Source organism: Marmota flaviventris, chromosome 4 (genome assembly GCF_047511675.1).
Source record: "Marmota flaviventris isolate mMarFla1 chromosome 4, mMarFla1.hap1, whole genome shotgun sequence".
Lineage (NCBI taxonomy): Eukaryota > Metazoa > Chordata > Mammalia > Rodentia > Sciuridae > Marmota > Marmota flaviventris.
Window position 1 is genome coordinate 27,967,204 of NC_092501.1, and position 13,478 is coordinate 27,980,681.

Genomic DNA, 13,478 nt, shown 5'->3' on the forward strand with positions numbered 1-13,478 from the left:
GATAAGTATATGTTAAGACAATCTGACATTTTTAAAATGAAAAGCTTGATTTTTTACTTCATCTTGATTTCATATGCGTATTTGGCTCAAAAAATCATTAGAAAAGTATATCTGCAAAAAACAAAACTATAGTTAATGTTTTTATTTTGGAAAATGATATTGTTATTCAAAAATAAAGGCAATAGATTTGCAGCTTTCTTTTCTATTTTGTTTCTTTCTTTTAGTACGGGGGATTAGATGTAGGGGTGCTATACCACCAAGTTACATCCCCCAGCCCTTTTTAGTTTTTATTTTGAGTTGCCCAGGCTGGCCTGGAACTTGTAATCCTCATGACTCAGCTTCCCCAGTAGCTAGGATTACAGGCATGTACAACCTTGCATAATATTAATTACCTTCTTGAGGAAAAGTCACAGTTTTACAGACAAATGAAGTATTTTCTAAAAATTTTAACAAAACCCACAACATTAATATTTTACTACAAAATTTTCTCCCCTCAGTATTCACATGCTTCAAAAAGCAAAGGAGAAAAACAGCTTAACAATATCATGAAAAATTAAACATAGAATTACCATCTGACCCAGCAATTTCATTTCTGGATGGAGATATAAGAAACATTCAAAGCAGGGACTTTAGTAGATACCATACATTAGTGTTCATAGTAGCATTATTCACAACAGTCTAAAAGTAAAAACAACCTAAATGTCCATCAAAGGATGAATGCATAAATAAAATGTGGTATTATAGGAACAATGGATATTATTCAGTCTTAAAAAGCATTCTGGCACATGCTACAACATGGATGAACTGTGAGGACATTATTTTAAGTGAAATAAGCCTAACAAGAAAGAACAAGTATTGTGTGATTCCACTCATGTGATGCATCCAGAATAGTGAAATTCATGGAGACAGACAGTAGAAGGGTGATTATCAGGAGGTAGGGAATGGGGACAGTTTCCTTTTGGGAAGATGAAAAGCTCTCTTTTTGGGAGAGGGATGGTGATGATGGTTGCATCGGTGTGAATGCATTTAATGCCACTGAACTACAAGTTTAAAAATGGTTAGGGTGATAAATTTCATAATGATTAAAAAAAGCAGAGGAAAGGGAAATAACATATCCAGTGAAATTTTTAAAATAAACGCTTATCTCTGCTCTGCATGCATGGCGATAGACCTGCTGCATTCTTTAGAATCTCCTAGATCCCAGAAACTTACAACACATCAATTCAAACAACATGGCCAAGCAAAATGACTTTGTGATCTGTGATCTTTTATGCACAAAGAAGAAATCTCGTGGGGGATTCGAGAGATATATGGGGTGTTCTCTCATCCCTGCCTACTTCTTGTATTCCTTTGGTCCTTGCTCTTAAATTCTCAAAGCTGAACTGAGACTTTCCCTGGTGGGGATGGAGGGGTGGTGGTGGTGGTGTGGGAGCGGGGTGACAGGGAGAGAGTGGAATGGACAGAAGTGAACACCAGCGAGTATTGTGTGACAGGGTAATGAAAACTGCCTGAAGGGAGCAAAGAGGACAGCATCACAAACAGGAATGGGATTGGGCTTCTCTGAAGGGAACGTTCTTTTTTTCTAGTTGACTGGTGGCGTGGGGGTGAGGAACTTATTCCTAGCCCGAGCAGCCCCGAGGGCTGAATGCCCCGCTGTAGCGGAGTCCCGGTGCCTCAGTTTCCCAAGCAGAGGCGCTCGGAGCGCCGCCTCTCTGACGTCGTGGGGCGGCTGGGCCAGGCCGACCACCAGGGGGCGTGAGCGCGGGGCGGGCGCCGGGGAGGTGGGCGCGCGGGGAGCGGAGCTTGGAGACCCGGGGCAGCTGGAGCGCCGGCCGAGGCGGAAGCCCCGGCATGAGGCGGTAGGCGGGGCGGCGCGCTGAGTCACACGGGATCGGTCCGCCCACTGCTGCCAGGGGCGGAGGTGACAGCGGGCCCGGGACGGGCGGCCGCCACTGCCAGCCGCGCCGAGGGACCTCCGGGCGGCGAAGAGCAGGTCAGGGCCGGGCCGGGCCGGGGCCTGGCAGGGCCGAGCGAGGGGCCGGGGCCGCTGTCCAGGGCCGCGGGCAGAGGGTACCGCAGCCCGGCGGGACGCACCCCGCGGCCGGGCCTGCGCCGCCCCTTCCCGGGAGACGCCGCGGTCGGCGTCCGGAGCCCTCTCTGGGCGGTGGGCGCCGCGGGCCGGCTCGCGGTCCTGTAGCGGACCGCCAGGCCGCCGCGGGCCCCCGGGGCTGGAGAGCAGTCAGAGGGCGCGGACGTGGGCTTTTCAAGTGTTGTCAAGCCCGGGGCTCTTTCCACTGCACCGCCTTGCCACTCGGCACTGGGGCGGAATCGGAGAGCTGGAAAGAGTTCGGCATTAGCCCAGCCCCTTGCTTTTACAAATGCGCCAAGCCACGCTGCCCGTGGGTCTGGGAGTCCGTGATTCTGCGTCGGGGGATAGGATGGTTAGTTTCCCAAGCAAGAGTAGGACCTGTTTAGCTGGAGATGCAGCTTTGATTACATGGTGGAGTGTTGCAGGTACCCACGGATACTTGTGTTGCTGCTGCAGGTACTGATGTCCGCCAAGCATCCATGTGTCAGAGATGCTGTCACTTGAATAAAGGGATATTGGAGTTACCAGACAGCCAGGGTCTGGTGCAAACTAGCAACTGTGAAGAATGCTTGGCATGTAGAGTTAAATTTTAAAAACAAAATCAAAGCCAAAACCAACTTTAACTACAATCTCATTATCCTTTACTGTCTCAATTATACTGTAGTGAAAGGTAAATATTTTTGGTACTCGTGTTATTCTGTAATATTGCTGACTTTAGGTCTGTTTTATAGTAATTCTTTTACAGTAATATGAACATGTTGTGTTGAAACACTTTCTTTTCATAATTAGCGATGCTATGTCGTGTGACAAGTTAATGGAACTCTATTATTTAGGGTTTGAGCGTAGTTTAGTCCGCTCATTTACATAACTGAGTTACAAGGGGTGAATAGCACTGATTAGTATGTTTTGTAAATCTGAAGTACTGACAACATACAGGTGTGATTTCTCAAAATCAGTGCTGTGTTGCTTTATTCTCGCAGAGTAAATGTGATGAGCAACTAAATTTATACCTCAGCACCCATTTTTTCTCTAAAATATTGAATTAAGTCATCTCTAAGCTCCCCTTCTACCTTTCAAATTCTCTGATTTTGCATGTTAATATGTAACACATGTCACTCATTGCGACAAAAACAAAAAGTTTTAAGAAAAAAACAGTTTCAAAATTCTGCATGATGCATAGTGGATCTTCAAATTCATTATTATTCTATCAGTGTGGGGCTAAAGTAAGTAAAAAGTGATTTTCAGATTACCAATACTTTAGTGTTAAATTCATTTGAATTTGGAGACTGTAATGGAGTACTTGGTGTATTGTGGAGAAGAGCTAAATCTGGCCTGGGAATAGGTTCTGTACAGTGTAACATAACTTTTGCAATAAACCAAGAACCTCCTGACTCAGAAAATGTGATAAGATGGCTCTTCTGCAACATTCATATTGTATTTTTTGGCTGAAATATAATCATCTCTGTAGACTCTGTTCAAATGTGTATGAGTTATCTGTCTTGCAGCCACAAAGCAGGGCCGATCTCTCTTTTCTCTCTCCATTCTCCTCTGAGTGCACTTCTTACCTGAAGAGATCCTCTTCACATTCCTGGTTCATCCATGTGGCAATGCAGAACCTCCTTAAAAAGCACTCATTGAATTTACACTATTTCTCTTAGAGAACAAGATGAATCTTGATTCTTGAATCACCATCTAAGATCTCTAAGATCTAAGAGTAGGTGTTCATTCTTTTATTATTATTATTATTTTTAGTTGTAGATGGACACAATACCTTTATTTTATTTATTTTTATGTGGTATTGCTAGGCAAGCACTCTACCACTGAACTATAACCTCAGCCCATAGGTGTTCATTCTTACAACATAGTGACACTCTATGAGTCTCTGCTTCTGAAAAAGGGTTAAGTGACCCAGGTTAATTTTTTATCTACTCTATGCTTGAAAACTACCATATAGGAAGCTTCCAGAGCCAGGCAACTTGTTACTTCTGTCTCAGAAGGAAACTCCTCTTGCGATGGTGCATAGTGAAGCGTCAAGTTTGTATATTTATTTATTGATTGATACTGAGGATTTAACTCAAGGGCACTTTACCACTGAGCTACATCCACAGCCTTCTTATTTCTTGTTTTGAAGCAGAGTCTTGCTAAGTTATGTAGGGCCTTGCTAAATTGCTGAATCTGGCCTTGAACTTGTGATATTCCTGCCTCAGCTTCCTGAGCCACTGAGAGTATGGGTATGCACCACTGCACCCTGCCTCAAGTTCATTATTATCCCCAATCTTCCAAATCACTCTGTATTGGGCTAAAGTAAATGAAAAGCAGTACTTCAAACTATAGATACTTTAGTCTTAAATTTGGGGGATTTTTAAAAAATGTTAAAATATTAAAATAGAATGCAAATGGAGATTTGTGTACCCATTACCAGGTATAAGACTTGATTTATTTTCTAGGAGTATTATTCTGTTAGTTAATATATTACCTATAACATGCATCATAACAAGATACTGCCAGTGAACTTCTCCTGTGCTAGGTTTTCTGCTAAAACATCTTTAAAATTCATTCAGAATATGGCTGAAAATTTTCACAACATTAATTCAATTAATATGAGATAGTTTATTATATTCTGTCTAGCGAAATATCTGAATAAACTAATTTTCAAAATAGGATAATGTAGTCTTGTTGGTCAGGAGTTAATTAGGAGATAGTCTTTTGCCTGGAAAGGCAGAGAGGTCTAAAGTAGCAGCCCTAAATCCAGATCACTGAGCAGCTCTATAATGAAAGAGCTGTTAAACACTCCAAGGCATTAACTTCTGGTTAGGTACTTTATCCTTGATGCTAAAAAGAGTAACCCTGGAAGGTAAAAATAGACATAATTAAAGTGTGTCATTTCACTTTTGGATTTGTTGGTCTTCTGACTAAAAGGTGTGACTACAGAGAATTGATGGCACAATGGGGCAAATGGGGTGTGCAGGACTCTGAAGTCTGAGGGATGCATTTGGGTCCTGACTCAGTCAACAATATTCTTTGAGTACCCGTATGAGCTGGGCACTGTCATAGGTGCAGGGATGCAATTGTGAGCAAAAGAGACAAAGCTATAACCCTATCCCTTTTTCTTTTTATTTTGAGATGGGGACTTGCTAAGTTGCTGAAGCTGGCCTGAAACTTGCAATCCTTCTGCCTCCACCTCCTGCATATCTGGAATTATAGGCATTTGCCACTGTGTCCTGCTCTGAGATGACTTTTGATCTGAGACTTCAAGGAGTTGAGGGAGAGTACAGGAGGCAAAGGATGAGCAAGTTCCCAGCTCTGATGCAATAGCAGGTTTGGCACACTTGAGGGACAGCAAGGCAAGATCATTCATGGTGGCCAGGCAGGCTGAATGTGGATGAGGAGAAAGTGACAACAGATGAGAGGGTGTGAGAATGGGGAGAGGTGCATCAATGTAGGCCATTAAAGGATTTTGGCCTTGACTTTGAGTGAAGGAGAAGCCTTTATAGGTGTTTGAACAGAGAAGCTGATGGTGAAGTATGGTTGAAAGGGTTGAGGGCTGGAGGTGTAGCTCAGTGATGGAGTTTGTCTAGCTGTGGGACCCTAAACCAAAATTCTTCTCTGGGCCTTTGTTTCCATAGAATGATTTCCTCTAGCTAAAGATTTTTTGTTCTGTTTTGGTAGTAGTGCTGTGGATTGAACCCAGGGCCTCCTGAATGTCAGGAAAGTGCTGTACCACTGAGCTATGTCCCCCAGCCCCTCTAGTTCAAGATTTTGAGATTCTAGTTTCTGTGCAATATTTCAACAGGGAGGCAAGAGGATTGTGTGGGTAGAGGTTCTAAAAAAGCACATGGTTTCAAGTGACCTGAAAACTTGACACCAACCCATCTTGAACTGAATCACCCCAAATCAAGTGGTATCAGGTCCTTTTCAGTCCAGTTGTCAGGGCATGAGACAAAACACTGGTCTGTCAATATTCTCTGCTGATCTCTTTCATACTCTGCTGATCCCTGAATTTCCCTTCCTGCCTGAAAAGGGATGAAAAGCTGTTACTCATCAACAGAGTTGGCAACCAGAGTAGCTTTTGTTGTTAGGAAAATTTGGAACTTTTGGGAAGGAAACAATTCTAATTTTGTGTTTATCATAGGTCATTTGAATTCTTTTATAACACACAAAGGGTCTAAATGATTTCTTGTTTTTAAATTCCTCTGCCCCATTCCCACTCACCTCATGTCTCATAGGTGCTCATTTTAATGCATTTCACAGGTATCTTTTTGTCTGTAGGATCTTGCAAAGTGGAAGTGTTTGCTTTATATTTATGTATTTTAATTTATAACGCTTTAGTGCATTTTGTTTCTTTTTCCCTAAGTACTGCTTTCAGGATTCATGCCTATTGCTATGTGTGCATCTGACTCTTTGCTTCTGAGTGCTGCATCACACTCCCTGCTGTTGTGTATCTACCACAGTTGTTCTTACCTGTACTCTGAGTGATGTATGGATACTTAGGTTGACCCATCTCCCCAACACCGCATATATTGCTGCAAAGAACATCTTCACACATTTCCTCTTATAAAGCTGCATAATATTTCTGTAGGGCATATATTCAGAAGAGCACTGCTGGATTTTAGGTTTGCATGGACTGAATTTGACTAAATGGTGCCAGATTCATCTCCAAAATGGCTGCACCAGTCTCTGTCCCTCCCTCAAGAAGCATGTGAGGTTCTTATGTCCTCATGTTCCACCAACCTTTGGCTTTGTTCAAGTGTCCACTTTTTCAAATAAGTACAAAGTGATGTCTTATCACTTTAGTTTTTCTTTGATTAGTAACAGTTTTGAACATCTCTTGATATCATAGCTTCTTCTGTAAATTGCTTGTTCATATCTTTGGCATTTTGTGTTGGAGCAGATAGTTGTTTTGTTGTTGCCATTTACTTGCAAAAGTGATTTTATAATGTAGATATTTGCTCCTTGGCATGTATAGACTTTGTAGATATCTTCTCATTTGGTCATTTGTCATCCCTTGATCAAGAAAATGATGTTCTTTTTTCTTTTACTTTTGTGTGGGGCTGGGATTGAACCCAGAGACTCACACATGCTAGACAAACATTCTGCCACAGCCTTTCTTTCTCTTTTCTTTTTTTAAAACAGGGTCTGCTAATGTACCCAGGCCAACCTTGAACTTTAAATCCTTCCTGCCTCAGCTTCCAAAGTGGCTGGGATTACAGGCATATGCCACCACACCCAGACTAAGGGAAAAAAAATGTTAATTTTGATGTAATCAACAAAATCCTTTTACTTATGATTTATGCTTTTGAAGTTTTGTTTAAGAAACCTTTCTTGATCTCTAGGGCATGCCTTTGATTTTAATGCATCTACAGCCCACATTTGCATGAGGTGTTAGATACTGATCCAGTCCTGTTTTTTTTCCTGCTATTATTTATTGAACCAGTTGTTCCAGTAGCATCTAAAAAAAAAAACATGCTTTCATTCACTGAGTGTGGTACCCCCTTCCTCTCATGTGATTTTCATGGATCCACTGGTTTGTCTTAGCCTCTCTTTGGTGCCATTAGTTGAAGTTCTTGCTCCATTTTTTATTGCTCTGATTTTATTACAGTGACTTTGTGGTTGTTGTAATAACTGGCACCACAGGTCATTCATTTTAAAGTTTACTTAGCTCTTCCTGGACCAACTTTTATTTTTTCATATAAATTTATCATGAGTTTACCAAGTTATTAAAAATTTATATTTTTGAGGAATTTTATTGGGATTATGTTAAATTTATAAATTACTTTGGGGAAGTTTGACATCTTTTTGATGGTAACATATTCCATCCAAGGGCATGTAACATGCCTTTCCAATAATTTGGATTTTTTTCCCCTAGCATTTCTTAAAACTTGGAAATAATTAAAAACTAACAGAAAAGTTTTAAGAGTAGTACAAAGAACTCCTATGTATTCCTTACCCAGAATCACCAAACGTTAGCCTTTTGCCATATTTGCTTTACTACTTACTTTCTATATTTCTATGCACATTTTTCCCACTGACCCCTTTGAGTTGTTGTAGACCATCACCAAATTTTATCTCTTAATACTTTGTCAGCTCATTTTTAAACCTGTTATTAGAACTTTAAAGTTTTCCCTATAAAAGTCTAGGAGGCTATTTTGGTTAAATTAATTTCTGAATACTTACTTTTGTTACTGTTGTGAATCATGTTTCTTTTTAACTTTATTTTCAAGTTGGTTATTAGTAGTTGAAGAGATATAGTGTGGATTCTTCTAAGCTGATCTTGTATCGTGCAGCCTGGCTTTGCTGTCTTATTCAAATTGTCTGTTGATTGTTTATTTTTCCACGTGGTTAATACTAGCCTTTGAACACAGTGATAGTTTTGTTGCTTCTTCTCTATCCTTAAGTCTCATATTTCTTTTTCTTTCCTTACAGAATATCCAGAACTTCCAGGACTATGTCAAAACAGTTACTAGGGGACATCTTTGTCTTATTCTCAAATTTAAGAGGAGTCTAACCATTTCTGTTTGTTTGTTTTGGGTTTTGAGTATAACCTTTTTACCAAGTTAAGGTGTTTCCCTCTATTCCTAATTTACTTAGAGCTTTCATCATAAATGATTGTTATGCCTTATTGAAAACTTTTTCAGGATTTGTCCTCCAGGAAATAAGATGGCACCAGTCAGGTTCTAAGCCAAAGTCCTAAATCTACACTGAGGTAGTTTCAAATAGATGATAAATAAGAGTCCTCAATATTTCTGCACCCTATATATATCAATTTATGGTAAATATCCCAAGATTCTAATATGAGCTTATTTCATGATTGGGTCAGCTTTTTCTCCTGCTATTAAGAGTCAGAATTTAAATAGCTGGTATGAAGAGTGAGAGAGCGATCCATGTTCAGCATCATAACTGTAGCTGTCAGCACGAATATAAATATAAGATATGTGAAATTACAGTTTTGTTACTCTGGATCAGTCTCTATCCAGGTGTAAATCTTAGCTAAATATATCTCAAGAAATAGTAAGGTAGTTCTTCAGTGAGAGCCATAGGAAGGCTTGACCTCTTTTGCACAGCCAAGGTCAATCTTCAGCCCAGACACAGCTACATGTGCAGCAGCCCCTGCTGGGGACCTGCACTTTCCCCAAAGCAGAGGGTGAGTGTGTGTGTTGCTGACAGATGCATCGTGGAGTAGGGCCCTCCAGAGAGTAGTCAGTGCTGACTGCTGACCTCCAGCCACGGGTTCTGAGCCCAGCACACACTCGGCATTGTTTTCACACAGTAATTCTCTTAGGATAAATGAGCCTGCCCCATCAGCAGAAAAAGTTGCAATGGATGTGCCGAGTTGTGCTTCACTCCCCAGCTTCACAGCCCACATCCTCCCTTTTCTAGCATATTCTTTCCTCCCATTACCAGCAGTGTGGACACTTTTTTGCCTTTTCTCTCACTTCTGAACAATAAGTGTTCTAGACCTGGGGTGGAGTTGTCGTGATGAATGGTATATTTTATATACCTAGTCACTTTATTCTAAAGCAAGATCTCAAATTGTATTAGCATCATACAGAATACTTCCCCTCCCCCCCTTTTTTTGTATCAGGGATTAAACCCAGGGGGGCTTAACCATTGAGCCATATCCCCAGCTCTTTTTTTATTTTTTACTTTGAGGTCTTGCTAAGTTGCTTAGGGCCTTGCTAAGTTGCTGAAGCTGGCTTTGAACTTTCAGTCCTCCTGCCTTAGCCTCCCAAGCTGCTAGGATTACAGGCATGTGCCCCAATGCCCTGCTAGAATGCTAATAATAATAATACATTATAGTGCTGTCCTCAAGGCCAGTGACACAGACCTAGTCTATCCTGTAGAGAACATTGCTGGAATCAGGGCTAAAATATTGCTTTTGTTTATTGCTCTCCTGCTTGACACTTATTTGTTGCTACCCACAATCTTCCTCATGATACCAGGCACTCATGTCTGCTCCAAATCTACTTATGTGCACTGATTTACTGCCATGTCCCCACATTCCACTCTAATCAAATGGGTCTCTTTTTCTTTCTTTTAACAGTCATGATAAGAATAAATATATAGCCAGGTTCGGTAGCGCTACCTGTAATCCCAGTGGCTCCGGAGGCTGAAGCAGGAGGATAGTGAGTTCAAAGCCAGCCTCAGCAAAGAGCAAGATGCGAAGCGACTCAGACCCTGTCTCTATGTGGCTAAGTGGTTGAGTGCCCCTGAGTTCAATCCCCGGTACCCCCCAAAAAAGAATAAATATATTATTTTTTTTCTCCATTTAAACAAATTCTTTTTAGATATACATGACAGTAGAGTTTATTTCGACATATTATACATCCATGGAGTGTAACTTCTTCTAATTAGGATCCCATTCCTGTGGTTGTTCATGATTTGGAGTTTCACTGGTGGTGTATTCATAGATGAATATAGGAAAGTTATGTCTGATTCATTCTATTATCTTTCCTAGAGAATAAATATATTATTAATTCTGGTTTAAATATCTCTTCTTTCCATTTTAGTGGGTTTCACCAACAGTCTGGACTCAAGTGAAGGAAAGGAATATGTAACAACAACAGCAACAATCATACAATAAGTGCAGCTAATATTTCACCCAGTTACCGTACTAAATGCATTGACCCATTTAATCTTCAGAATAATTTTATGTGGAAGGTGCTGTTTATTTTATTTTTTAAAAAACATTTATTTTTTAGTTATAGGTGGACACAGTATTTTTATTTTTATGTGATGCTGAGGATCGAACCCACTGCCTCATGCATACACAGGAGAGTGCTCTACCTCTGAGCCACAACCCCAGCCCAGAAGGTGCTGTTTATAACCCTCATTTTATACATGGGAAATCTCATATACAGTTCAGTTAGAACTGTGCCCTGTTCAGACTTATGTCTGTTTGCCTCCAGGGTCCCTGCTCTTACCCACAGTGGGTCCAATGTGGACTAGTGCCTGAGGACAGTGAGTAACAGGTGTGCAGCCTGGCAGTTGCTGAGATGAGTCCTTTCTCACGGGTGCTAGACTGGCTCACCAGCATATCAGTTGTGTAGGGATGGAAAGATTTTGTTATGAAGTGTTTCAGATTTACAAAGTTGAACATAGAATAATCCAACCAATATTCATGCATTCACCACTCAAGATCTATAAAGTAGGTGGCCCACACTTAAAATCCCAGCAACTTGGGAGGCCAAGAGAGGAGGATGGAAAGTTCAAAGTCAGCCTCAGCAACTTAGTGAGAGACTGTCTCAAAATAAAAAGCAAAAAGGACTGGAGATGTGGTTCCGAGGTAGAGCACCCCTGGGTTCAATCCCCATTACTAGAAAAAAAAATCTATAAAGTGAGTTGGTTTTCCTATTCCTTTTGCTGTTTTGTAGACCTGTTTTGGTTCTGACTTAAAAAAAAAATGGGATTCCTTTTTATTTATATATGACAACACCTTAATTGTTACCTAAAAATATCAGTAGTTCCTTAATATAATCAAGATTCTAATCAATGTTCAAAATTTCCTATTTGTCTCATTTTTTGAATAATTCGTCTTTTAAAAATAAGATTCCAAGAAAGATATATGTGTTGCATTTAGTTAATGTATTTCTTAAATAGTTTTTAATTTATAAGTTCCTCTTTATACATTTAAATTTTTGTGTACAATTTATTTGTTGAAGAAATTGGCCATTTGTTCTACAGTTTTCCACATTCTGGATTTTTAAAAAGTGTTTTTGTCATAACTTCATGTTGTCTTTGTAGTGAGTTAACTTTGTCCTTTACTGTGATGGTCTTTACAGGAGGTTCCAAGTTATTGAGGCTTCCATAAATAGAAAGAAATCACTGGCCCATATAGTTTGATCTGGCCCCAAGGTCATTTCTGAGGAATCTTCCAAAACGTCCCAGGTGTCAGGAAATAACATTATCTATAGCAGACCATCTCTATCTAAACACACTGTGCCTTGGAAGAAATTTTATTACTCCCTCTTGGCTAGGTGTTTTGAGAGTTAGGGGAAAGAACTGCAAACAAGTGCTCTGGTTTTCTTCTTTTTAGACAGTACTTGTTGCTTTAAGGATTTCTGGGGCTCAGTGCCAGAATCTCCCTGGATATTTTTGTCTTACATTTAGATCTGCTTATCAGGAGCTGTCTGAGAATCCCCAGAGGGTCAGGTAAGAGGAGAGAGAGTTTACATTGGACCCAGGCTTTATGAGTGCCTGTTGCAGTCTTGGATTCCTGAGCAGCTCATGAGACTGTGGATCATGACACTTGTACATATATTTTTCAAACCCATCATTTTCAGTATCTGTTGTTTTTACTGTAGTATATAGATATTGTTCAGTAATCACAATAACTAGACCATTGTAGATATGAAGAAACTCAATTTTGTTTTATTTTTCTTTTGCTCATTGTTGCCCTTGCCTGCTAATCAATTGTGGTGGTTTTACAGGGGCAATGAATCAATATTAAAGTAAGAAGAATAAAAATTGCTGAAGTGTGAAGCTGTGTTTGGATTTAGTTAGTAATTACAGATTGAAACAATAAAGTATCTTAATGTCAGAATTTTCATCTGGTTTTAAAGCCAAATAGTTAAAAAACCAAGGCTAAAAATTTGACAGAAAGGAAAGACATTCAATGAATTTATTATACATTTACTTTACTTATACATTTATCATAAAGCTTAGTTTTTTAACTTTGATTAAGAATATTGATTATCAGTAACTCAATTAAAATCTTCAGGTTGAATTTTTACCAGTATGTTCACACTTTCTTCTTATATTCATACATAGGTGGGATTCAAGCTTGGTCAATATTCTCTTCTAATGTGACTCAAAATGCATAAAAATTAAAATAGAACTATTATTCACCAAAAAAATGTCAATCAGAGGCAATTTGCTGGTTTACAGATAGTTCTTTCTTGAAATTATTAGTGAACAATAAAAGTGAGCACTTCATATTCACACCTGATCATGGGTAACAACAATATATCTAAGAAACAGTGTACTGAAAAGCAGCCTGTGGTTATAACTATTATAGTAATGTGTTTTGTAATGCTGTGTCATGCTTTATGTTTAATGAGAACAGTTACTATGCTGTGTTTCAGTTCTCTCTCTCTCTCTCCTCTTTTTTTTTTTTTTTTTGGTACTGGGGAGTCAACTACTGAGCCACATCCCCAACCCTTTTTTGTATTTTATTTAGAGACAGGGTCTTGCTGAGTTGCTTGGAGCCTTGCTAAGTTGCTGAGGCTGGTTTTGAACTCAAAATCCTCCTGTCTCAGCCTCCCAAGCCATTGGAATTACAGGTGTGTGCCACCATGCCTGGCTCAGTTCTCTTTTTGAATGTGTTTTTCCCACGGGCAAAAGAACAAGCAGGTGCAAAAGTACATGTGGCTTGCAGAGAACTGCCAGTTTG

At 40.0% G+C, this 13,478-nt stretch overlaps 1 protein-coding gene across 1 annotated transcript in view; it reads left to right on the forward strand.

Moving 5' to 3' along the window:
* Nucleotides 1-1,907: 1,907 nt before the first annotated feature.
* The window catches only part of Dnmbp (dynamin binding protein), a 95,567-nt gene continuing 83,996 nt past the window's right edge, over nt 1,908-13,478 (forward strand). Inside the window, exon 1 of the mRNA XM_027930340.2 lies at nt 1,908-1,993. The gene's annotated coding sequence lies outside the window, so the exon portion shown is untranslated. The remainder of the gene's footprint in view (nt 1,994-13,478) is intronic.